This window comes from Pollicipes pollicipes, unplaced genomic scaffold, assembly GCF_011947565.3.
Source record: "Pollicipes pollicipes isolate AB1234 unplaced genomic scaffold, Ppol_2.1 Scaffold_2555;HRSCAF=2994_pilon_pilon_pilon, whole genome shotgun sequence".
Lineage (NCBI taxonomy): Eukaryota > Metazoa > Arthropoda > Thecostraca > Pollicipedomorpha > Pollicipedidae > Pollicipes > Pollicipes pollicipes.
The window spans coordinates 4,125,509-4,151,459 of NW_023596136.1; positions in this window are offsets into that span (position 1 = coordinate 4,125,509).

Here is a 25,951-nt window from a genome sequence, read left to right on the forward strand (position 1 = left end):
GGTCGCTCACAATTGGATTTTCACGCCGACGCTATGGCGGACTGCAAAAGATAACAGCAATTCATCACGCTCTAACAAACTCATTCAGTTCTTACGTTCATTCAATAAAACCGGGTCCAATATTCCCCGCCGCGCAGTAATGAGAAGCGCAGCACCCCACCCGGCGTTAGCAGCACTGCGGCACTTGATTGGAATACACGGTGCAGAGGTGACGAGACTCCCGGACCCCGCACCCGCGGCACCTGCTTCCCCGGCTACGCCTCCCGGGTCTCCACCTCCCCGGACCCTTCCCGCCTCCTCGGCCCACCACGGCCCCAGGCATGCCCCGTCGGCGCGCCGGCGCTATCTCTCCCCTGTTTGCGCCGACTTTTGTGCGTCCCGCCAATCTTCCGCCATCGTCCACTCCGCAAACAGACCGCATATAATTAGCCCCGTGAATGATTGCGGGCAAGGTGCAGTTTATGTCGCGGGCTAATTTACTTTCTGAAACGTTTATGACGCCATATTTTGCTGTCCATATCTCCCGCCGAGCGGACGCAGTCGCCACTATAATTTAAAGCCGGCTTAGCATAAATAAAGATAAGGAAATTTTGTGAAATATGAGCCAGCCACCGTCCCAAGCACTTGATGGACGTATGAAAAGCTTGTGTGAGCGCCCGCTGTCCCAGTGAAGAAAAAGCCCGGATCAGATTTCTGTCAATTATTCTGGGGAAAACAATATGTGTCAAGCTTACAAAAGGAGGATTCTTCACATTCAGGAAAGTGATGTATCAGCATGGCCAGCGTTCTTTTTCGACGTGAAACAAAGGGATGAAGCCTGACATGCATGTCTTCTTTTCTTTTACCTGCGTTCTTAATACCCTGGTGGTCGCTAGTCAATTACTCCACTATCTAGCGAAAGAACCCTACCTGAACGAAAGGCCCGCCAGATATTAAAAAGCTTGTCACGAAGTTTCCGCGCTGATGGAAGGCACGTTCGCCGCAGTGCATTGTTCCATTCAATATAAGGCATGCTGCGTGCTTCCGAATACATGCAGTGTTGTGTCTTTTATGTCACACTAGAGATTATCCGAATTGCTTTACGGAGAAAATAAAAGCCCGTTGCAATGACTGATGAAACTTTACAGCCGCTGTAAATTTGCCGTGTCGACGCGTTTAATTTGAAAAAAGCGCTCGAACAGTAGACGTCACGGACCCCTGCCCCACCAGGGCGCGGGGGCGGAGGCGAGAGAAGCGGGGACGTACCCGCACCGCCAGCACATTGACGCAGGTGGACGCGTGGGGCGGTGTCGCGGCCCTGGCTGGGGCGGGAGCAGCGCTGCCCCCGGTCGGCAGCACCGCGACAGCGGCTCAGCAGCTGCAGTCGCGCTCCAGTGCGCCACCGGACTCCTGTTCAGCCCGTGGCAAGTTTGCCACCGACCTGCTTGTTTTCAACCTCCACCGAAACTTTGTTGACGGACCTTCCAAAGCTCTTCAGTCCTTTGTTATTTGGGCTCGTCTTCTGAAATCTCTAAAACTTTGTCTGCGAGTTTCGGCCCGCTCGTCTATCTGCGGAGACGTTGGGAGCCTGCGCTTGGCAAGTTCTAAGCCACCTCTTGGGAGCCTCTAACACCTTTGACGGTTCACAGCATTGATGTGCGACGGCCCTGTCGCCACCACGACGCCACGCTCTGAACGCTTGCTATGTGCGATCGCTGCGCTGGACGGCGTTCCGTCAGCGGCGTACTGCACCGCCATCCAACACCGGCCAGCGCACTGCACCGTCAACCAGCAGCGACCGGCGGACTGCACTGTCAACCAGCACCGGCCGGAGGACTGCACCGCCATCCAACACCGGCCAGCGCACTGCACCGTCAACCAGCAGCGACCGGCGGACTGCACCGCCAACCAGCACCGGCCGGAGGACTGCACCGCCGACTAGCACCGGCCAGCGGACTGCACCGCCATCCAACACCGGCCAGCGCACTGCACCGTCAACCAGCAGCGACCGGCGGACTGCACCGTCAACCAGCACCGGCCGGCGGACTGCGCCGCCGACTAGCACCGGCCAGCGGACTGCACCGCCATCCAACACCGGCCGGCGCACTGCACCGTCAACCAGCAGCGACCGGCGGACTGCACCGTCAACCAGCACCGGCCGGCGGACTGCACCGCCAACCAGCACCGGCCAGCGGACTGCACCGCCATCCAACACCGGCCGGCGCACTGCACCGTCAACCAGCAGCGACCGGCGGACTGCACCGCCAACCAGCACCGGCCGGAGGACTACACCGCCATCCAACACCGGCCGGCGGACTGCACCGCCATCCAACACCGGCCGGCGGACTGCGCCGCCGACTAGCACCGGCCAGCGGACTGCACCGCCATCCAACACCGGCCGGCGCACTGCACCGTCAACCAGCAGCGACCGGCGGACTGCACCGTCAACCAGCACCGGCCGGCGGACTGCACCGCCAACCAGCACCGGCCAGCGGACTGCACCGCCATCCAACACCGGCCGGCGCACTGCACCGTCAACCAGCGGCGACCGGCGGACTGCACCGCCAACCAGCACCGGCCGGAGGACTGCACCACCATCCAACACCGGCCGGCGGACTGCACCGCCATCCAACACCGGCCGGCGGACTGCGCCGCCAACTAGCACCGGCCAGCGGACTGCACCGCCATCCAACACCGGCCGGCGCACTGCACTGTCAACCAGCAGCGACCGGCGGACTGCACCGCCAACCAGCACAGGCCGGAGGACTGCACCGCCATCCAACACTGGCCGGCGGACTGCACCGCCAACTAGCACCGGCCAGCGGACTGCATCGCCATCCAACACCGGCCGGCGGACTGCACCGCCAACTAGCACCGGCCAGCGGACTGCACCGCCATCCAACACCGGCCGGCGCACTGCACCGTCAACCAGCAGCGGCCGGCGCACTGCACCGCCAACCAGCCCCGGCCGCCGCCACCGCCGCCGCCGCCGCCGCTGCAGAGTTCGGTGGAGCCGCGTTCGATCGTCCGTCACCGATGCTCACCAAGCATGTTGAAGGCTGCTGTTACCCCGGCTAAGGGATGTTCTGGTCCATTTTTTATAACTAATGTGTTGAAAAACTCCGTGTATGTCCACGAACAATGGGGTTAGCTCCCCATCTGAATTGTGCCTTAAAACTCCTGCCCCCATATCTTGATCCGGTAAAAAACCTGCCCATGTTTCCTAAGCCTTGACTGCCAAATAATGGTCATTTCCTTGCTGCATCGCATGTCTTCCCGATAATATTGACATCATTGCCAAAAATAACAAAGGCATTCGTGTATCACGCAGTACCCGACCCAAAAGAGGTGAGACCGGTCGGCCGGCCGGCCGCCACGAGAAACCCCCCTTCACCCTCTGCTGGCTGCTCTGTCAGGTCGCCTAGCCGTGATAAATTCTCTGGTGATAACAACCAGCTTCGGGTGTCCCCCCCCCCTCGCCCCTCTCCCATGCCCACCCCGCGGGGGACCAGCGAAATTACTGCCGACTGGCCGGGCCGTCCAGATTGCCGGCTGTCCGAGCCAGCCGGTCAGCCGCCGACACGGACTAGTTAATGAGACCCCGAGAGTCACGAGACCCGTACATAAACAGAGCGGCGCACAGCGCGCGTCGCCCGCCGCAGAGGGCGGCCAGCGCGGCGCGGCGTCCAAGGGGCGGGCTCGGTCGTCGGCCGTCGGCTCCTGTCACCATCAGTCGTCATTGGCGCACACCGCCAACCGGGTTTCGTCGTCATCAGTCGACCATGGGGCACACCGGCTCCGCAGTCATCAGTCGGCCACGGGCGCCCGCCGCCCAGTGGGATCTGCCGTCGTCAGTCGACCGCGTCTCCGGATCCTACCGTCGTCAGTCGACCACGGGCGCCCCCGGCTCCTGTCGCTGTCAGTCGACCACGGGCGCCCGCTGCTCCTACCGTCGTCAGTCGACCACGGGCGCCCCCGGTTCCTGCCGCTGTCAGTCGACCACGGGCGCCCCGGCTCCTGCCGCTGTCAGTCGACCACGGGCGCCCCCGGTTCCTGCCGCTGTCAGTCGACCACGGGCGCCCAGCGCCGCTTACTACCTGAGCTGACAAGCATTTGGGTCCCACACGCTTCCGGCGTGTGCTCTTGCCAGTGGCGAGCCTGAAGTGGAAGCGAAGAGGCGCCATGGAGACGGCATCCCTGCTCGTCCTGGGAGTTGGTCGGCTGACCTTGTCCGGAAGGTCACCGCCGGATTCTGGCGGCCCGCAGCGCCAGCCGGCGGCACCCATGAGGGCGCAGCGAACGGAGGCGGCAGCGGAGATGGACGGTGACTTGGAGTCTGACGACTGGCAGAGACTGGCGGAGACGAACAGTTGTTGGCCGGGACTGACGGAAACTGATGAGGAATGGTGGAGACGGATGAGGACCGAAGACTTGTGCAGAATGGCAGAGACTGAAAGAGACTGTTCGGGACTAGCAGTGACGGGCAGATGCTGGCAGAAACTGACGGAGACTGACGAATATTAACAAAGACTACCATTGGTGGACAAAGTTGGATAGAGGTACATGGATGGTGACGGAGACTGACAAAGACCGCGAGATATTGATGGATATCGGCAGAGATTAGCAGAAATGAACGTAGACTGGCGGAGGCTGGTTGACACAAACGCAATCTCATGGGTATGGACGGCGACAGACAGAGACTGACAAAGGCTGACAAGCATTGCCGGCGATTGAGACACAGAGACAGACAGGATTGGTCTCAAGCTGGTGAAAACTGATGGAGTTCTACTAGCATTGATGGGGATTCAAGAATATTGGTGGAGGATGGAGGGGATCAACGGTTACTCATCCACAGTGACGGACATCAGCACCGCTACCGTCGGCCGAAACCTCTGCCGCCGTTGGCCTTTACCGCTGCTGCCGTTGGCCTTTACCGCTGCTGCCGTCGGCCGTCACCGCTGCTGCCGTCGGCCGCTACCGCTGCCGCCGTCGGCCGTTACCGCTGCTGCCGTTGGCCTTTACCGCTGCTGCCGTCGGCCGTCACCGCTGCTGCCGCCGGCCGTCACCGCTGCTGCCGTCGGCCGCTACCGCTGCCGCCGTCGGCCGTTACCGCTGCTGCCGTCGGCCGTTACCAATGTTACTGTTGCCCGTTTACCGCTGCCGCCGTCGGCCGTTACCGCTGCTGCCGTTGGCCGTCACCGCCGCTGCCGTCAACCGCTACCGCTGCCGCCGTCGTCACGTCGCCGCTGGGCGCCATACAGTGTTATCAGTCGTTGCCGCTGATTGCCTGGGAACTCTAGCGGCGGAAGTGGTGCAGTGGTGGCCGCCGTTCGGTTGGTCTGGCCAGGTGTCGGCCGCTGGCCGTGTCGTCACCGACACAGCCTCAGCAGTATCGGTGTCGAGCAGGAGCGCTATCGGCGGCAGCACGCACGACTCGCGTCGGTCGCGGCGCCGCTCCGCCGCGCCGCGTGACCCGCCGAGCACATCAGAGACAGGTGACCCGACCACTGAGACATGACGAACCAGCTGCATAACCAGCCGCCGGACGCCGCTCTGGCCACAACTGCTCACAGCGGCCAAGCTCCGGGGCTCTCTTTGCAGTATCTGACACACACCGTATGGATCTGATCGACGTCGCATGTCGCATGTGGCGTAGCTATATTGCAAAAATCGCTGCATCCGCTGCAGCCGTACGTTGAGCCGATGCGCCTGGGCTTCAGTGAGCCTACGCTGCAGGTCTGCTTCAGCCCTCACGGGCTTTCTTTAAACACTACTTTCGGGGTAGTCTGGGGAAATTACCGGCCCGTTTTTATTGTCAATCGCCCTTCGTTGAAATGATTGCTGGCTGCCAGTATGTCGTAAAACGGTTCCAAGAATGGCTGCCAGCTATCTAATATAGGCACAGATTGCTTTGTTCCAGCCACAGAACGGCAGCGTTTCGAAAATTTGGCGTTTGCCATATGGGTGTCGAGTGGAAAGAAATATCGAAACTGGTTTTCTCCCGTCCCCCCCCCCCCACACCCAAACATGGGAAAACTTCCATCGCCCAACGCGATGACTCACCTTGAGCACGGCAGGGTTTGGGACTTGCCTCGAAGAGCGTCCCCACCGATGGCCGGACCTCTCCGCAGCAGACTAGACTAGACCAAGGAAGGCCGGGCAGGGCCAGATTGGGTCCGACCACGCCAGACCACACCAGACCCGACCCGACCCGACCCGACCCGACCCGACCCGACCAAAACATACCACATCACACCACATCACACCACACCGCACCGGACCCGACCCGACCCGACCCGACCCGAACCGACCCGACCCGACCCGACCCGGCCAAAACATACCACATCACACCACATCACACCAGACCGCACCGGACCTGACCCGACCCGACCCGACCCGACCCGACCCGGCCAAAACATACCACATCACACCACATCACACCAGACCGCACCGGACCTGACCCGACCCGACCCGACCCGACCCGACCCGGCCAAAAACATACCACATCACACCACATCACACCACACCGCACCGGACCCGACCCGACCCGACCAAAACATACCACATCACACCACATCACACCACACCGCACCGGACCCCGACCCGACCCGACCAAAACATACCACATCACACCACATCAAACCACACCGCACCGGACCCGACCCGACCCGACCCGACCCGACCCGACCCGACCCGACCCGACCAAAACATACCACATCACACCACATCACACCACACCGCACCGGACCCGACCCGACCCGACCCGACCAAAACAGACCACATCACACCACATCACACCACACCGCACCCGACCCGACCCGACCCGACCCGACCCGACCCGACCAAAGCATACCACATCACACCACATAACACCACACCGCACCGGACCTGACAATACCCGACCAAGCTGAGCCACCGACCGATCAGGCTTAACAAGACCAGATAGAACTCGACCGGACCTGACCACAGCATACAAGACTGAACAGACCAGGCCATACAAGACCAGACCGGACCGGACCAGGCCAGGCAAAGCAGACGACAAAATTCACATTCTGCTGTCAGCGCCCAGCACAGCCTCGCGACACTTGCTCACAGCCAGGCCTGGAACACGGCTCGGTGCCCGCCCCCTGATTACACGCACCGCCTCCCCTAGCGGTGCGGCGCGAGGGGCGCATTGCTATGCAGTCCCGGCCCCCCACTGTTGGCGGTGAAGTTTAGACGGTTGGCGCAAATGAAATACCAACGAACCAACTTTTCGCGGCCCAATACCGGCTCACGCAGCGGGAATAAATTGCCAGTGGAGAAGTCTGCCGGACGAAAGCGAATGAACGGCGTCCCTCTACCTTCCTGGTGCACATTGGTGTTCGCAAGTTCTGCAAGTCTCATGTGAGTCACATTGGATATGACGGTGACAAAGTGCCGATGAAACTAGCTCAAGTTTGCATCGTCATCAATGGAACGCGGCTTAACATCACTAGAGAGCGTTCCTCGCTGTTCGGCTACCTGGCGCCGCCTCTGCGCGCGACGGTCGCGATGCTGCTGAGCCGTCCGCAGCGGCGGCGCATATTGCGAGATCCTCTGGCACACAGCTGTCGCCGGCGGCCCGACCCAGCGCCCTTTCATCGGTGCCGCGCTCCTATCTACAATGGCCGCTTGGCTGGGACTGACGGGCTGTCGGCAGCGAGCGCTCCGCCGCCGCACACGTTCCGGCTTTGTGCCGCACGCCGCCGCGCCGCCGCGCAGATACGTAATAACAATTATGTTTTGTGGAGGGGTGCATGGCCGGGTGCGCTTTCATCAGTACCGGTATGAATCCAATAATAATCGGACCAGTCAGCTCGGACGTCTATAGGTGCGTGGAGTCCAGTGGTGATTGGCTGTCGGCGACGCGGGGCAGGGGAGCGCCACCACTCTCATGAGCCGGCCCCGCCCACACCGATCCTTCGGTCCTCATCGCTGGTAGACACCTCGGCTCCCTTCAGTCCTCACCGGTGTCCCCGTCAGTCCTCACCACTGATCTCCCCCAGCCACCGCTGCCGCAGGCTCCAGCAGTCGCAATGATGCATTGTATATGGGGCCGAGGCAGCGGCAAATTGAAAAAACGCTATCGGCTGCCGACAAAAACGAACAGCCTGGTGCGCCAGCCATCCGCGCGGGAATTCGTTCGAAGGAGGCTGACGTCGGCGCTCCGCGGGCCAGCGGTGCATGAGGGATGCTTCAATCTGTCAGTGGCCGCGTGGACCACGCTCCAATGCCCGCCGACCGTCAGAAATGCGCCGCCGCCGGCCTGTACCGCTCAGCCCCCGCGGCACCGACCGACTGCTGGCCGCCACGCCCCGCCCGCCTGATGCATTTCAAATGCTGGAACGTGTCGGCTCATATTTTCAGCCACTGGTGATCGATGAGCGCTGTTTTTGCGAACTGGCCGGCAGGCGGCGGTGCTAACGCTCCTGTATATTTGTTGAGCGGCAGAAAGTTTCAGTGCCAAGTTTTCCGTTTCGCGTCCGACAAAAGACGGCGCGCCGCCATTGGGGGCCGGCTTTTATTTCACAGGCACTTACCCCAAAACCCTTTAATCTTTTAATGGTGCGCTTTTTGCCGATGAATCTTTAATAACGCAAGTGAATTCATGATATTCATCCACGTCCTCCCACTTCCCGATAAGGTGATTCAATGAGCCACTTTTCAGGCCGCCGTTAAAAGCTTTGGATTCGCTGGGGTCAATTTTCCTCCGGGGAATGTTCGAACAGTTTTACATTGGGGCCGATAAGCCGGGTAGGGGGCCGGTCGGATCGCCGCGGAGTCCTTTCTTTGTTGGCGTCGGCGGCCTTGGTGAGGCCTGGCCCGCCTGTCCGTCCTGATTAGATGGAGAAAACCAGGTCCTGTTCACTGTAGAAAGAAAACACCGACGGCCCGTACAAGCCTGACGCAGCCGCACACATCACCTGGTATTGCCACACGCGCAAGACGCAGTCCAACGGAATATATCAGGCAGGATACGTGCAGTTTTTTTGGTAGATTTCCCACATGTGTACTGTCATAGAATGTAAAATTGCCCTTGGATCACAGGCGGCCCTTTGTCTCCGCGTCATTGAAAATGGAACCGAGCGGCCTAGCCGGGGGTGTTGGCCTGTACGGCCGACGGCGCATAACGGCTGACGCGTCACTGGGGAGCTGGCAGCCAAGGGGAGCCGGGAACCGACGGGAGCCGGCAGCCGAAGGGAGCCGGCAGCCGAGGGGAGCCGGGAACCGACGGGAGCCGGCAGCCGAAGGGAGCCGGCAGCCGAGGGGAGCCGGGAACCGACTGGAGCCGGCAGCCGAAGGGAGCCGGCAGCCGAGGGGAGCCGGGAACCGACTGGAGCCGGCAGCCGACGGAAGCCGGCAGCCGAGGGGAGCAGGCACGCCAAGACCCTCGTCGCCCGCTCCAGCCGGCGCCACTGCTGCGTGCTGAGATAAGGCGGCAGCGGCCGGCCGCCGCACGGATTCCGGCGACGCTCCATCATTATGGCCGCCGATGGCCGGGCGATAAGCCTCGTTACTGCGCTGGTCGCGGCCGTATCCGAGCCGTGGGCCGCCGTCACAGCCGTACCCGGGTCGTGGGTTTACCTCACAGCTGTACCCGAGCCGTGGGTTTACCCCACAGCCGTACCCGAGCCGTGGGTCGCCGTCACAGCCGTACCCGAGTCGTGGGTTTACCCCACAGCCGTACCCGAGCCGTAGGTCGCCGTCACAGCCGTACCCGAGCCGTGGGTCGCCGTCATAGCCGTAACCCGAGTCGTGGGTTTACCCCACAGCCGTACTCGAGCCGTAGGTCGCCGTCGCAGCCGTATCCGAGCCGTGGGCCGCCGTCACAGCCGTACCCGAGTCGTGGATTTACCTCACAGCCGTACCCGAGCCGTTGGCTTACCTCACAGCTGTACCCGGGCCGTGGGTCGCTGGCCGTGGGAGGATGGCAGCGGCCTGGCGTAGCGCCGCAGCTGGTTGTCCCGGCAGCCCGCGCTCTGGGCGCGCCAGCACGTGGTACCTGCAGCAGCCCGAGCAGCGCCGACCTCGGGCCGGGCACGTAGCCGGCGGCCGGCCGGCGGCGCCCGGTCGAGCCAGGCCGCCCGGACCGTCACCAGTCAGGCGACCCGGCCGGCCGCGCCGCGCCGCCGCCGCCTGCTGGCAGCCATGTAGAATGGCCCGCTCTGGAGGCAGCTGTGTCATGCTCGTGCCACGGGCCGCGGCCGAAACGGCTCCAATTTGAGGGAGGGGGCTGAGTCCTGAGACAGGGCTGGTGTGCTCCGCCGGCCCAGCTGTTCTGACACGTTTCTGTAAACGCCGGCGGAAACCCGTCTTGGTAGGTGTAAGCATACGACTGTATGTAGCCACCAGCCATTTTCCTCGGTTTGTGGCCCGCTAAAACAGCCAGTCCTTTGCGGATGATGTTAAGGAATGTGCGGTGGCTTCAAACGTTCGCCTCAGACCAGCTTGGCGGGCCATCGCCACTCGCTTCTCGGCGAAAACAGCTGGCGAGATGGGGCCGGCACCCCAGGAACAACAAAGCCCCGGACACTTTTCGTGCCGCTTTGTAAGTAACAATACGCCGTCACTCGTAATTGAAGTACGGGCCTGCAGCACCCCAATCAAATTTCCACTTCAATTAGGCCCAGGGTGCGCCGACAATAGGGCCAAATTTCGGCCCTCGTCGCTGAAAGTCCAATCTAGCGCCGACAGAGGCGCCTCAGAAATGCAGTGCACCATACCGCGCCTGTCCGTTTTTTTCCGCCGCACTGGGAATATATCTCATTATGGTTTGGACGCTGGTTGTGGCTTCACCCCTAATTGGTATTCATAAAATGAACTGTAATTCTGGCCATTCCTCACGATGGATTGCCAGGGAGCAGGCGGATTTGACGTGGATGGGAGATCTTTCCCACAAGATTTAACGAGATAAAAGTGGCGGCCGTGATCGGGCTTGGCTGTTGCGCCGGCCAGAAACCGGAGGCCCGCGAACAGGATACCCGCTTCACGGGCAGCGGCGCCCCTCCATCCGTGAAGATGATATGAATATTCTGCTCCGCCGAGCTGCCTGTCTTCGCAGAAATTCATGGAGTCTTGGGATTAGTCTCTCTCTCTCTTCTTATTCTCTCTCTCTCTCTCTCTCTCTCTCTCTATCTCTCCTCTCTCTCTCTCTCTCTCTCTCTCTCTTCTCTCTCTCTCTCTCTCTCTCTCTCTCTCTTCTCTCTCTCTCTCTCTCTCTCTCTCTCTCTCTCTCTCTCTCTCCCTTCTTCTCTCTTTTCTCCTCTTCCTTTCCCTATCTCTCTCCTTGCCCTTCCATCGTTATTTGCCTTCGCTTCCCTTCCCAATCTTTTTCATATCTCCCCCTGTCGAGCGTTTGCAGTCGGCCGCGTCTGGCGCCGCCGGCAAAAACAAAATGAGAATCGCCAAGAGCGTTGCAGTTCCATCGAGCAGTTTGGATGCTGGGACAGGCCAGTGGCGGCTGGAAACGCGGCAGGTCGGATTAGGAGTCGTATCTGAGCTACCTTTCCTGATTTCCCCTCGCCACCATCGTATCCACCATTCCAGTTGAGACAAGCCACCACAGGCTGACAATGGTGCTGACCAAGGTGGATTGCCTTCAGAACAAATGTTGACCTCGTCTCCGGCTCCGATTCGTTAACAGGCATGGCTCCCGGCTGTGATGTGTCACTCGACCTGATATTGTCTGCGGTGGGACCGTTGCCCGAGGAGCTAAAAAATCTCGCCCACCAAGTAGAACCGATGCTGCTGAACCGCTGCCTCACTCGATTTGATGTCGCGTATCGAATTACGGGGCCCGGGTGTCGTTTCATGCCCGTGCACCAGCACGCCTCGGAGGCCTCAGACAGTATCGACTGGATCAGAGATAATGGAGTCGGCGGGCGCCCGGGCGCTGCCGTCGGCGATCATTGGTATTCGCCGGCCGGGCATCAAGTCGTCAGAGTGCGCCCTGATAGTGCATTGTCGGCCGTCAGACGCGCATTGTCCTGCCAGTCACAATGATCACCAGCCATTGTCGATCATAATTCTCTCGGCGCATTGTCAGCCCAAATACACCGAGAGCATTGTCTGTTAAAAACGAGCCAAGTGCATTTTTCAGCCTCACCTCCAACACCCGGAGTCTTATTCGTCGCACATCCCTGTCAGCCACATCCCCCTGAAGAGCTGTGTGCGCACGTCCTTCCGACGGCCGCCTCCACATCTATAAGACAAACTCATTGTTTTCAGCGGCACACTGCACTTAAGTATCTTTGCACTTAGTATACTTGGCAACATCTTGGCATTAACATGGTGTGAACCCAGCTTGTCAACGTATTTTGTGGTAGGTTTTGTCGTTTTCACTGTTTCAACCCTCGATACATTTTAAGAAACTACGCCCCTTAGAGCTTAGCATTATCCATAATGCTACAGACCCTCGACCCGGAGACAGCCTGCAAAAGTGGCAAGATGTATGTACATGGCTCTACATGCACTAGGTCGAGAAGTTGCTGACATGCCTCTACTTGTTCTAGGAAAATCTGAATTATCTGGCTATCCGTCATGGCAGCGGAAGATGCGTCGGCATAAGCGAGAGAACGGAGAGTTGAGTCAGTATTTCTTCTGATCTCCCTAGTAATATAACTCCTGAGGATAAGACTAAGATGCACATGTCTGCAGGCGCCTTTTGCCTTCAACTGCTTACGTAGTGGAAGAAACTGGACAGAATGTCGTCATTATTCAGTAAGTGACCTCTAAATGAGCCCCTTTCAAGTCGCACAACTTACTCCACTCTCGGCAAATTGTATCACGTGTAGGTGGAAATCGTACTGATTTTTAACTGGAGTTAGTTGCATCGCAAGCAAGCTGAATGTGTTGGGATCTATGGACACAAGATAGTTGTCTCTGCTATGTCGTAAGGCATCGTGATTGCAACATGACAAATTTCTGCCGTTTATAGCCAGTCAGTAATTATTTTACAACTACTGCCACGGCGGTGGTATCGGTTGCTTGGGCAGGAATAATGGGTATGTAAATGTAAACAATGGGTAATAATGGGCTATATAGGTACCGTGGATGCTCACTTATTTTCTGGAAGATCACAATCATGCCAGTCATTCAATTGAGCGTAAATCAGTCGGTGACATCACTGTCGATATTTGATACCATAGAATAATAATGAACATCAGCATCATCAGACCTTTTCACTGATACACCATACCCCATGCACGGCTGATAGCTACACCGTCCGACATCCTGGACGAAAGTTCGCACCATCTCTGCGAGACAAGATGCCGGATGTTTTGCGACATATGCGGCACATGTACTTTCCACCGCCCCATATGGCATGCAGATTAGGTTCGGCTTTGCCACAAAACCTTGAGCATACCTTTCCACCGATCGCAAGAATTCTCAGCGAAATGCAAAAAATGAGTATTGATTGCACTCGCCCCAAGACGTGGGCGTGCGTGTGGCCGGACACATGAAATAGAGCGCTGCTGTGCATCAGCCGAGTGACTCAAGACTAGCATCCGTCACGTAAATTCAGAATGAATTGCCCTGATAATACTGGACATAATGCAACTCGCCACACTGTTCTTTAAGGGAAGTGTCTCTTCGGCCGAGGGGTGGTCAAGCCGGCCAGGGGCCGTCCGCCCGCGTTGCACTTGGACAGCGTGGACGCGCGTTCATTACGAGGTCATTAGAGACGCGGGATCGCCGCTGGCGGACATGCTCTAACAGCTTAATGGTCCCGTCGACGAGGCCTGGCGCCGATGAACGCTGCTGGCGCCGATCTTGGCGCGGCGGCAAAAACGGAGCGCGCTGCCGCCACTCGACGGTCCGATTTACAGCGGCAGTAACGCCGCGCCGCGGCAATCGCAGCGTCGAAACTTTGCCGGAACATAAAGGGCGATTGGTCTATTTGGAGGCCCATTGTTGGACGGCGGCCGTGCCGATACGACGCCGGCCGCACGCCCCGCTCCGCTCCGATGCCGGCTCCGGCTCCACCATTAGCCATCAATATTAAATTTTCAATCCGATTTAGATTGGCGACCGCGGCGAGGCGCGCCTGGTGAAAGGGGTGGTGCCGGTCGGTGCGTCGAGCCGGTCCGGTCCGGTCCGGTGCGTCGAGCCGGTCCGATCCGGTCCGGCCCGATTTGGCTCAGTCCGGTCTGGCCTGGTACGGTCAGGTCCGGCCCGGTCAGCAATCAGTTTTAGGCAGCACTGCCAAGCAGTATGCATTACTCTTCAACTTTCTGCTCTACCTCTTTTTCTCTCACCCCCCCCCCCCCTCTCTCTCTCTCCCTCTCTCTTCTTCGCGCGCGCTGATCATTCCCTAACGCGTAACCCACTTTATTGCCAATGTTTCTATTTTCGTTCCTTCCGTCACGAGGTGCCATACCTGTGTTACCCACTTATGGCAAGGAGCTGTGAAAGACGCACCTGAGCTGGAGCTCACAATGGTCCGTGGCGTAGTGGCAGAAGGCTGCTTTAGCCATCCCACTGCAAAGCAGCGAGCTGAAGCGCGTCAGAATGTCGTGTACTGTGTTGACGTCGGTCCGAGTACGCGCGCCCTGCGACCGTCGAGCCCACTGCTGGCAGGGACAAACTCAGATGGCAACACGGCTTCATTGGGCGCGACAGGAAACACGGTTAACCCGGTGTTTCGCAACTCATATTCCTTGCAGGCTGCGTTTACATGGTTGACGCCTTGAGTCTCACGTCCCCCTGCCACACACATGCAGCCGGTGCAGTTCAGACCCTATCGGACGTTGGGGCCGGGAGGCAGGCCCCTCTCCCCTCCCAACCACTCGTACTGCCCCCGTGGAGCAGGCTCCGAAGACCTCCCTCGAGGCCCAAGCTAGACAAAAACAGACTCGGAAGAGCGACACGTCTGTTCCGGACGAAAAACGAGAGTAAACAGGTCGACGGTGGAGCCGGCAGCGTCCGGCCGCCTGCGCTAATGGTGCTTCCCTGCAGCCGGCGGGCAACGCAGCATCGCGGCCAAATAAGCAGCCGAGCTTATTTATTTCAGCGCAGGGCGCAGCGAGCGCTCCTCATTAACCCGCCGCGCCGGCCATTTGCGTAATCGCCGCACGATTCCATATATCGGCGGCAGGCCCTCTCGGCAGCGCGCCGATATTGTGCTGTCGGCGAGGGGAACCGGCCACTCCATTCTCATTGTAAATAGATTCGTTTTGTGCCGCAGCCGCTGTCAGTAGCACGCACGGCGGCCTACGGCAGAGACGGGGGAGAGTGGGGGGCGGGGGGGGGGGGGGCGCCGCGTCCGTCGCGTCGCCGCTCATCGTGTCACGCCCGGCGGTGCAGCGGCGCTGTCGTCATTATGGCGCACTGCGTCGCTCTATGTCGCCGGCGAATTATTTTAATAGTCGACGTCATTATGTCGTTTCAGCGGGCTGCTGCGGGCAGAACAACGGCGCCGCACGGCCGGCGGGGCGGCGGCCGGGCGCGGCCGGTGGGCGCCGGGGACTGCACGGCACGGCCTGCACGGTTCTGTATGTGACGCGCCAGATGGGAGCGCTTTTTGTGCTAGCCGGCGGAGCACCGTCCTCCTCCGCTGCGCTCTGTTCCGGGCCGAGATAAGGTCGCCCGGTCGTGCCGTTTCCTGAAAACATCTGATAGGGCGATACTATCCTTAATGCCGCCGGTCACGTACCGCTCGACAGCGGCACAAAAACGTCGGCTAACGTCCGACTCACATGGGCCGCCGGCGGCTGTCACCGCCGCCGCAGCTGGCGGCTGCAGCTGACGGCAGCGGCTCGGCAGCCGCCCCCATCACGCCGCCGCAACTGGCGGCTGTGGCTGACGGCAGCCGCTCGGCAGCCGTCTCCACCATCGCAGCTGACAGCTGCAGCTGATGGCAGCACCGACCAGCTGCACACAGAACACCTGGAGCAGCTTCGCCTGCGCTGGGTGCTCCGAATACGCGCAATGACAAGTGGGCTATGGAGTGAGTGCGGCAACGAATGGCTTGGAACGTTTACTGTCTGTAATGAACCGAAGTTAGCCCATACCAAAGCTCACGCAGGACCTCCAACGAAACTTGTAGAAAATGGCATGCTCGCTCTCAGGCGAGTCACGCATTCCGCTTGCGTTGCATGACGCGTGCTCTTCAGTCGCCTAGTTTTCGACAATGGGAACGAGTTCCAGCGTGGCACCGGTGTGCATGTGCGCGCACAGAGTTCTGCTACTTGCGTGTACGGTCATATGGAAGGGCGAATACGTACGTGCACAAGAGGTCAAATTTGAGAACCACCGACACGTGCGCGAACTGAACGAAAAGCTCGCCTAGGCGAAACTACACTACGGATGCACGCAGCACGGTGCACTGCGTCATCGGTTCGGCACGAGCAGCAGCTGAAAAGGTCTCCAGTCTGTTGCCGTGAGTGTGATCTATATACAGACCATAATGGCGGGGCCTGGGAGTCGGGCACGCATGCGCCGTCGCTCTGATGGGGGTGTTGTCGTGTAGCGGTGGCCGGGTGCGCCGTTTGAGGGTTCGGCATGGGTGCAGAAATTTCTCTGATGGTCGGTGGTTACGCTTTTACGGCGCGCCGCGACCCGACTGGCAGTCGTAATCACGGAATGACATTCTACCGCACAATTATGGCTAATAACTAATTCGACCGAGATCACACGAAACTACATAATCGCATCGGAAAACACGCCCGGAATAATAAGGGTAATTGTAAAAGCGGGGTGGGCGGCTCACTCGCATTATTGGCGTGCTGACGTCAGCCGGAATGCTACAGAAACAGCAGCACGGTGCCACGCTCGTCAGCTGCGGCTGCAGACGGATCGCTGTTGATCTGCCGGACGCCTCATACCTCACGCCTCATCGGCGGCAGGCGGCGTTCCCGTATCTCAGCCCGGCGCTCCCCGCGCCAGTTCACGTCGCGCCGGAGCCGCGCTGGAGGGCGGAGACGGCCCCCGTCATCTGATGACGCACGTGGCGTCTGCCCGTCAGTCCGTCAAGCGGCCACTCCGGCCTATCGCGCCCGTCGAGCCCTCGGTAAAGGTTACGGTGCACTTTGTCGAGTGCTTGTTCAGAGGCGCCGGCCGTCCGGACGGCTGCAGCGGCTAGTGCTTGAGCCGGCTCCGGCCCAGCCGACGAAAACAGGCAGCCCAAGCTCGACGCCGGCGCCGCCTCGGCCTAGAGCGACGCACTCGACTCTGTTGGCTCTCCTCTCCTTTCTGCTGAGAGCTCCGCTGACAAGGGCCCCAGCTCGCCGATAAGAAGAGGCTCGCAAATACCGCCGGCGACGCGGAGGCCGGCAGGCTCACATAGCCGGCACGCATCGTCTGCATACAGCGGATCAAAAGTGGGACGGTGGTGCGGACGCCCGGTGCAACGAAGTGTGACGTCACCTGCCAGGGGCACTACAGAGACGTCCCGGCCGAGGGCACCACAGTGACGTCCCCGGCCGTGGGCACCACAGTGACGTCACCGGCCGTGGGTACCACAGTGACGTCATCGGCGTTTGGCGTGCTGCCTGAAATCTCAAGGCAGTTGCCATTAAGGCTGTACGTTCGTTTTTATGTGTCGATTCGTGTTAAGCGGCGGAGCAAAGTCAGGACAGACTCAACAGCAGAACAAAAGCGTTTGCACAGTTAAAAGATGTCTGCAACATTCGCAGCATGCAGGTTTGTAGATTTACATTTCTTAATGTCAAAATTGACCAGACAGGCAGAAAAGAGCATCTTTTTGGCAGTGATTTGGCTTTCAATTTGGTCGGACCGGTGAGTCTCGCCAATTTTGGCTGAAAAATATCCGATTGCCTATGCTAAACCTAGAACTTCAGATCAAAGCAAAATTCAGTGGGTGTTTTACATAGCTAACCTTTTGGCGCGCCAAGCCCCACTTAATCCAGGATAGCCAGCTTTGGCCCTTTATGTGTGGAAGCATCATGCGTGCATTTCGCCCACCTTTGCAGGGATTCAAACTTTTACGAGAGTTCCACGCTTAGTCTGGAGACAACAGCTCCTCTTAGTAGCGACCTATGCTCACGAAACACCGTCCCGCTCTTAAAACAGAACCACCTGGACTGACTCATCTGTTCCTAGACCCCCTAGACTTCCTAGACCCCTCGAGCAGGCTTAGATCGTCTACAGACGAAACCCCTACGGACCGGACCGAGGTTTTCCACAGACCAGTCCCCAACGACAGGCTCAGGTCATCCACAAACGAGTCCCCACCAACAGGGTCAGGTCGTCTTGAGACGAATTTCGGACCCTCGTCACTTTGAAACATCCCCGATGAGATCTCCTACCCCTGGGACAGATTAAGGTTGTCCATAAACTTATCTCCTAAATCTGAGTCAGGTTCAGCCATCCCCAGACGGGTCTCCCCTCAACCCAGAACTGGTTCGTCTCGCTCAGATGAGTCCTCCCAGCCCGAGACGAGTTCAGGTCGCCCCACTTGGGCCTGGGAAGCGCTCGTGGAGACGCGGGTGACCCGAGGGGCCGGCGGTGGTCGGTGCGGCGGGCCGCGGCCGGGGCTGTGACCTGGCGCCAGGCCTGTGTGACCCGCCGGCAGCCGCGTGGCGCGCCACCTGATCAGATGTTCACAATGCGGCGGCGGCGGCGGCGGCGGCGGCGGCGGCCCCGGACAATGCCCGGCCGGCTGTAATGAGCGGGCCGGCGGCGGCCGTGGGGCACGGCACGGCACGCCGCCGCGTGCCAGACGGCCGTTCTGGCCGCTCAGGCCGTGCGCGCCGCCAGTTCCGGGGGCCGATGCACGCCCGGCGGCCGAAACGTGCCGGCGCCGCACGGAGTCGGCGGGGAAGGGGGAGGGGGCACTGCTCACGGCGACACGGCGCTGGACCCGCGGGTCTGGCCGTCTGCCGCGCTCCGGGCGCGCGACGCATGTCCTGCTTCCGGTGTTAGCAGCTGTCTGCAGAGCTTTGCCGTCGCCGCCACCGCTGCTCACTAGAGGTTCTCCTTCCTGGCGTTCACAAAATTGTGCCGTTCCGCGGCCAAAGTTGTAAAATCCTCGGCTCAAACTGGCTCTTACTTTGTATTGAGCTGCCAGCTAATGTTTGATTCGATATTAGTGCCACAGCATGAATGGGTGATAAATCAACTGAAAGGCATGCTTCCTGGTAAACATTTCGGTATGCTTACGGGGCAGCATTTCGGTGTGCTTACGGGCCAGCATTTTGGTATGTACGCTGGCAAACAATCCGTTGCATGGTCACCCTATGTCAAAGCACGTTTGAGCAGGGGCTCGAGTTTATCACAGAAATAGAAAGAGCCGCAAAATACGCTATATTTAAGGCAAGCAAACTGAAGAAACGCGGCGCACCACGTCGCACATGACGTAACAGCTCTGTTTGTTGTTTGGCTTAGACGAACGATATGCATGCCGTCCCGCAGCCTTGTATGAAGCGACAGCGACTGCAGGGTGCAGTGGCCATGTTACGGCTCGGGGTCATCGCGGAGCACAAATTTGACGCCCGCCCAATGTGGGAGCCGAAGATGCTAACTACATCCATGGATGTGATTTCTTACTGACATAGATTCGTGATACATTGTTCTATCAGCTCTCCGAATAATTGCTGCATTTAATTGCCGGATAATTGCTGCAATTGCTGCATTTGTAGTTTGTTCTGGGACTGCCTTCCTATCAGACCTATCTTTTCATATTATTATGCTACATTTTGATTTTCATTTTAAAGACATAAATTTTCATATGATGTTCTTCACTCCTATTCTGTCTGTCCTGACATTGGCATGATTCACAGCGTACCACTATTTACATGATATGAGACATATAAAGGACAGGCTTATCAATCAGGTTTATCAATTAACCCGTGCAGTGCTACAGCCTTCAGTTTTTCAAAGCCTTATAGTTAAGCATGTACTGACATATGTACTAGCCACGAGATTGTATTTGTTCAACGCATGATGAAATGGTCTGCGTTTTTATTCAAACGGCTTGACTTCAGGTTTCTGTTTAGGAAAACTTTATGCTTTTTAGTCAAAGCATGCACTTTGCTCTCTTGCAAACTGTCAGAGTTTCGAACGCCCGCAAAGCACCGCAGCCTTGCCAGTGACCGATGGCCCGGTCTGCCGCCGCTGGGGAGCGCCGTTTTTGGGAACTGCGCTAGTCTCTCCTCGGACGCTGCTTTGTCTCACGTCGGTCGGATGCTGGCTTGTCTCCCGTCGGACACTGCTTTGTCTCACGTCGGATGTTGACTTGTCTCTCGTCGGACGCTGGTTTGTCTCTTGTCGAGCGCTGCTTTGCCTCTCGTCGGACGCTGACTTCTCTCGTCAGACACGCCTTTGTCTCTCGCAGTGGTTTGTCTCTCGTCGGACACCGCTTTGTCTGTCATCGGATACTGCTTTGTCTCTCGTCGGACGCGGCTTTGTCTCTCGTCGGACGTCGGCTTGTCTCTCGTCGAAAGGCGCTTTGTCTCGCGTTGGACACTGCTCTGCCTTTCGTCGGACACCGCCTTGTCGCTCGTCAGACGCTGCGCAGCATGACGAGCGGCAGCGGGAGTTGTGAGGCGGCGAAAGCCTGCCTTTACAGATGTTCAGTCCGCAGTTCTGTATGCGCAGCGCCGCTGGACCGAAGACCTTCTGGGGTTGCAAGCGTCCGCTCCAAACGTCGGCTGGCGTTGCAGCGCCACTGGTGGTGAGCATTTAGTAAGCTATTCATGCAGGCCGTCGGAGTCGGGCCCAGCTTGCTATTACTTACGTTCGTGTTTGTAATTCTGCTGTTATCTCGTGACTATTCACCGCGTCGGCTCATCAGCAAACGCCTCTGCTCGGTCCCGCCGTTATCAGCGGCGAGCCCAGTGTGCGTGACAAACCGTTTTGTTTGCAGTCGGACCACCGCGGCCGGATCTTGCAATGTCAAACGGACTTATGCACACGTGTTTGAACAAATGAAATTATGTTTGCCCAACGTCAGACAGGGTCGAGTCAAAAGCTGTATGCATGTGTGCAGAGAGTGAAATTGTGTTTGCTGCGGCCGGCCCTCGACGCGTTTAGTGCTGCGGGGTTGGCGGGTCGGGGAATCAAGATAGCAGCCCACCACCGAGGCGCCGGTACATCCGACTTAATCACTGCGAACACACGGCGGAAGCGTGACCGCATGCCGACACTGCTGCGCAGCAATAGCAGAAGGTGCAGTGAATTCGTGCGGACTGCGCCGTTCCGTCCAGGCCAGCTGGTGACGTCACTCCAGCTGGTGACGTCGCTCCAGGCGGGTGGCGCCGCTCCAGGCGGGTGGCGTCGCTCCAGGCGGGCGGTGGCGCCCCAGGAGCCCGCTGCCTCCGCTGCGGGCGGCGTCATTGCGAGCGAGAGCGACGCCGGCGGCTGGTGGCGCCGGCGGGCCCCGCAATCGGTTGGTCCCAGCGGCGGCCGTTTCGATATCGGCCGCGCCGCATCGTTACCGGCGGCGGCATTGTGGCGAGCAGCATGACGCCGGTGGTCCGCAGTGACGGCCGTCGCCGGTGCCGCGCGCCGGCTGACGGCCGTATGGATAACCGCAGTAATTGTGCGCGACGGCGGCAGATTGCTGCCCCCCCGCCCGGCGCGGGAATCTCCACCTGGACGTCGCCCCCCCCCCCCCCCCTCTCTCGCCCCGCCCCGTCCCCGTCCGTCCAGCAGACCAGTATCATGGTTATTTTCCGGACAAAGCCGGCGGGACGCCCGCTCTGGCCGGGTGGGCCGCGTCATTTAATACCCCGCTGGGCGGCCGATCCGAAAAACCAATATAGGCCGGCCGGCGGCGGGAAGCCCTGGGTAAGCCGTGCCGGCGCCCAGCCGGCTCCAGTGAAGCCTCGCCGGTGCAGTGACGCTGTTCTCGGCGGGGCTGGGCGAGCTGCACGGCCGAGCACGGCTCGCGCCACTGCTGCTGTGTGATGGAGCGCAGCTGAGCTCGGCTCGCGCCGCTGCTGCTGTGTGGTGGAGCACAGCTGAGCTTGGCTCGCGCGCCGCCGCTGCTGTGTGATGGAGCACGGCCGAGCACGGCTGGCGCCGCCGCCGCTGTGTGGTGGAGCACAGCTGAGCTCGGCTCGCGCCGCTGCTGCTGTGTGGTGGAGGCAAATTTGCACAGTCAGATCAGTTTTGCTGAAAAGGAAGACGATAATTGACAGACGGGAACGGCAAGAGGAGGGAATGGTTTCATACTTAGTGCTTGTGTCGCTTTTCTGCCATCTGTTAGAATTTTCTGGTGTGCTACTCCGTTTCACTCTTCTATGCCCTGCTACCTATTTTTACTCTATTTCATGGTCAGCATGTTCCTAAGGTTCTCCAGATGACACCATTTTTCCCGCATTTACACTTATTCTTGCCGTGGAACATGCAAGTAATCAGCGTCATTACTAGGTAACTCTTCTGCGGGCAGCTTTTCTTCGCTGAGCAGATGGTGCTGGTAATATCCTGTCGGATATCAGAGGGCACCAATCTCCAATATTGCTACAGCTGGGGACAGCAAGGGCCACGCTCGCCTGACATCTCCGGCGCCGGGCTTACAAGTGTCCTTGATGTGACCGCGTTCACATCGCAGGTGACAGGCGACAGGCGGCGCTGCCACCGACCAGTGGCGTGGAACCTGCTATTCCAAGCGTTTGTTGGAAACTGACGCTGGAAGCTGACGTGTTCATGATGTCAAAACATGATGCAGCGTGTTCTTGATCCGCTGACTTGCTCTGGCCGCACAGCTTGGAGGTCTGTGGTCGCGGTAGAAGAGACGACGCCCGCGCGCCCGCTGCTCCCTCTTTGCGGGCGGCCCCCAGGCGCAGTGGCCGCTCTGTGTTAGATGACCTTCGCCCTCGCGGCTCAGCCCGACCTGACATGCCGTCGACTTGTTGCACTTCTTTGTGACTGAACGCAGATCCGCTCCTAGCTGGCAGCGCCTGCAGCAGTCGGAGGCTCTCCAGCACAACTACACAATAACTCACAAAATGTATTTGGAAGACATTGCACCCGCACCACTCGCAAGACACCCCGCGCCCAACCATGTCTTCAAGCATGGGGAGACAGGGACAACAGAGAGAATTACGACACAACAGGGAGAATCTACATCTACAGCATCTACCTCTACAACAGGGAGAAATTAATCCTCCGACATCATTCCAAAGTAGTTCCATGAGATCCCGCAAGATCACCACGCCTAGCACCAGGCGTCAGACGCGAAGCTCGAAGCCACGGCTGGAAGCTACTGACGGTACAAACGGCATCCTGAAGGACCGCGTTTACAGCATGTGCAAGGCAAGAGCACGCTTTCCGGCAGACAGGATCCAACAAACACGGCAGTTAACCGTGTACAACAGCGCAGAAAGCAGTGATGCCAGCCTGAACGCGTCCTCACCCCTCTTCCGGATGTGGAGACAAGGAGGCATGGGGGGGGGGCAATGGCAGGCCTGCATGACGGCCCAGTTGAGGTCCTGCCGCTGGTAACGCACAAGCGCCGTTCGGGCCGTCGTGTGTCGCCCATGATCATGATCATGATCTCGTGCCACCAACATCAGCCCCCGCCCGCTCCACTGCCCCGGCCCGCCACTTAAGCTATTTACCTAATGAGTGGCCATGCATCGGCTGCAATTACCAACGGCGGGCGCTGCAGGTCACGTGACGTGTTCAGAAGCCGGCCGACGCGCGCTGCCGCCGCTGATAAACGGAGCCGAGCTGACCATCGAGCTCAGCTGGCCGCTGTGCAGAACTGATGAAGCCCTGGACTGGAGGCACCGCCGGAAATAGAGCCTACCGGACCGGGCGGCTATGCCCCCCCCCCCCCCCCTCCCCCCTTCCACCAGTATCAGTACCTGACAGCGTCAGTGCGTATGTCGGACAGCGCCAGTGTCGGTGTCGGACAGTGCCAGAGTCTGACAGGGCCATTGTCGGTGTCGGACAGCGCCAGTGTCGGTGTCCGACAGTGCCTGTGTCAGTGGCGGACAGCGCCGGTGTCGGTGTCGGAAAGCGTCAGTGCTGGACCGAGCCATTGTCGGCGTCAGACAGTTCCAGTGTCGGTGTCAGTCCGCTCCAGCACGGCCCGTCTGCCCAGCGGCCCGGCCTCTGCCCCCACAGTCGGCGGGCCGCCATTTACCACCAGCGTGGCAGCCGTGTCCCTTCAATTACCTCCCGCTGGCCGAAATGGGAGAGCCCGCTCAGCGCCTCGCACCGGACTGCAGACCGGCGGGCGCAGCTCAGCCGAGCCTGGGGGCTCCTCAGCTCTGCCTCCATTCCCCAATCAGCTGAGGTGGACCGCAAGGCAGGTGTGAGGTGGGCCGCAGGTCAGTGGAGACAGAGTTCAAGTGGAGCACTGTCCAACTGGATCACAGGCCGGGGTGTCAGGATCAGACTGATCCGAGGTGAAGGAAACCACAGGTCGAATGGATCACACGTCAGATTAATATCGGTCAGGTGGACCTTCGGTCAGGTGACAGCGGCCAGGCGGCGCCCCAGTCAGAGAGGCGTGCGGCGACGGCAACACCCGTCCACACACCCGGCGCAGAGCCCGCCCACCGGCGACGACGGCAACCACCCGTCCACACACCCGGCGCAGAGCCCGCCCACCGGCGACGACGGTCACAACCCATCCACACACCCGGCACAGGCCCGTCCACCGGCGACGACGGCAACCACCCGTCCACACACCCGGCGCAGAGTCCGCCCATCGGCGGAGACAGGTCAGTACCGCACCAATCTTAATTTAGAATAACTGCTTTGGATAACGAACTGCTGTTTTTCAAGGAAATGACAGGAAAGGTGATTGGACCAAAGTTTGGAAAAAACTGAAACAAATTAATTTTTCAAAGAACGATCTGGGAAATAGCCGACCCACTGAACATGACCTGAGAGGTGGCAGACCCACTGAACATGACATGAGAGATGGCAGACCCATTGCGCATGACCTAACAGATGGCAGACCCACCGAACATGACCTGGACAGGACCCGACCATGAAACGACGACAGATGGCAGACCCCTGAGATGACTGAGAGCGGCCCGACCCCTTACCCATGACTGAGAGATAGCAGACCCACTGAACATGACCTTAGAGATGGCAGCCCACTGAACATGACGCAGGGCGTGACGCTGTCTGCCAAACGTGAAGTCATTTCCTGACTCGTCATGTGGACTCTGTCGGCAGAACATGAGCTCATCCGCGCATTTGGCTCGTGTTTCACCGGCTGCTGGACATAACAAAATTCGCTGACTGCGCCCGTGTGGCGTTGCCTGGCCAGGCGCGACACGACTCCACCTGCTACGACTGTTCTAATTCGAGTGCCGTCAGACCCGATGGCGGTTTACCGAGATGGGCGAGGGCGCCGGCCAGCGGGTGGGCGGCGTGGCCGGCTTTCCGCCGAGCCGGCGCCAGCTGAAATGACCGGCTAGTCACGGCCAGGCGCCGGGTCATCTCGACTAACGGCGCAGCGCCGCCCCGCCGTGCCGGACAGACCCCACCGTGCTGGCCAGACCCGCCGCGCCGGCCAGACCCCGCCGTGCCGGACAGACCCCGCCGCTCCGACCAGATCCCGCCGTGCTGGCCAGACCTCGCCGCACCGGCCAGACCTCGCCGCGCCGGCCAGACCTCGCCGCGCCCGCCGCGTCGGGCAGGCTCCGCCGCGCCGACCAGGTTCCGCCGCGCCGACCAGACCCCGCCGCGCCGGCCAGGTTCCGCCGCGCCGTTCCGCGTGCGTTCCGAGCGATGCCCGGCGCTGAAGGGCCCGAATAACCCCGGTCAAGGCTGCCTACCTGTCGGCCGACTGTTCTCCTCCCTCGACGGGCTTTAACTCAAATCATTTGTCCTTGATAAAGAACTGCGATCAGCTGACTTCACAGTCCGGTGCAAGAAGATCAGGTGAGCTTAGGCTGACGTCGGTAAAACCTAGACTATACAAAGGGAACATTGATGCAAACACTTACTTAAACAAATGCTGCTCCACAGTGCCCATCCAACACCGGAAACATGGATGAAAACCCAGTTGCTTGCTACAACA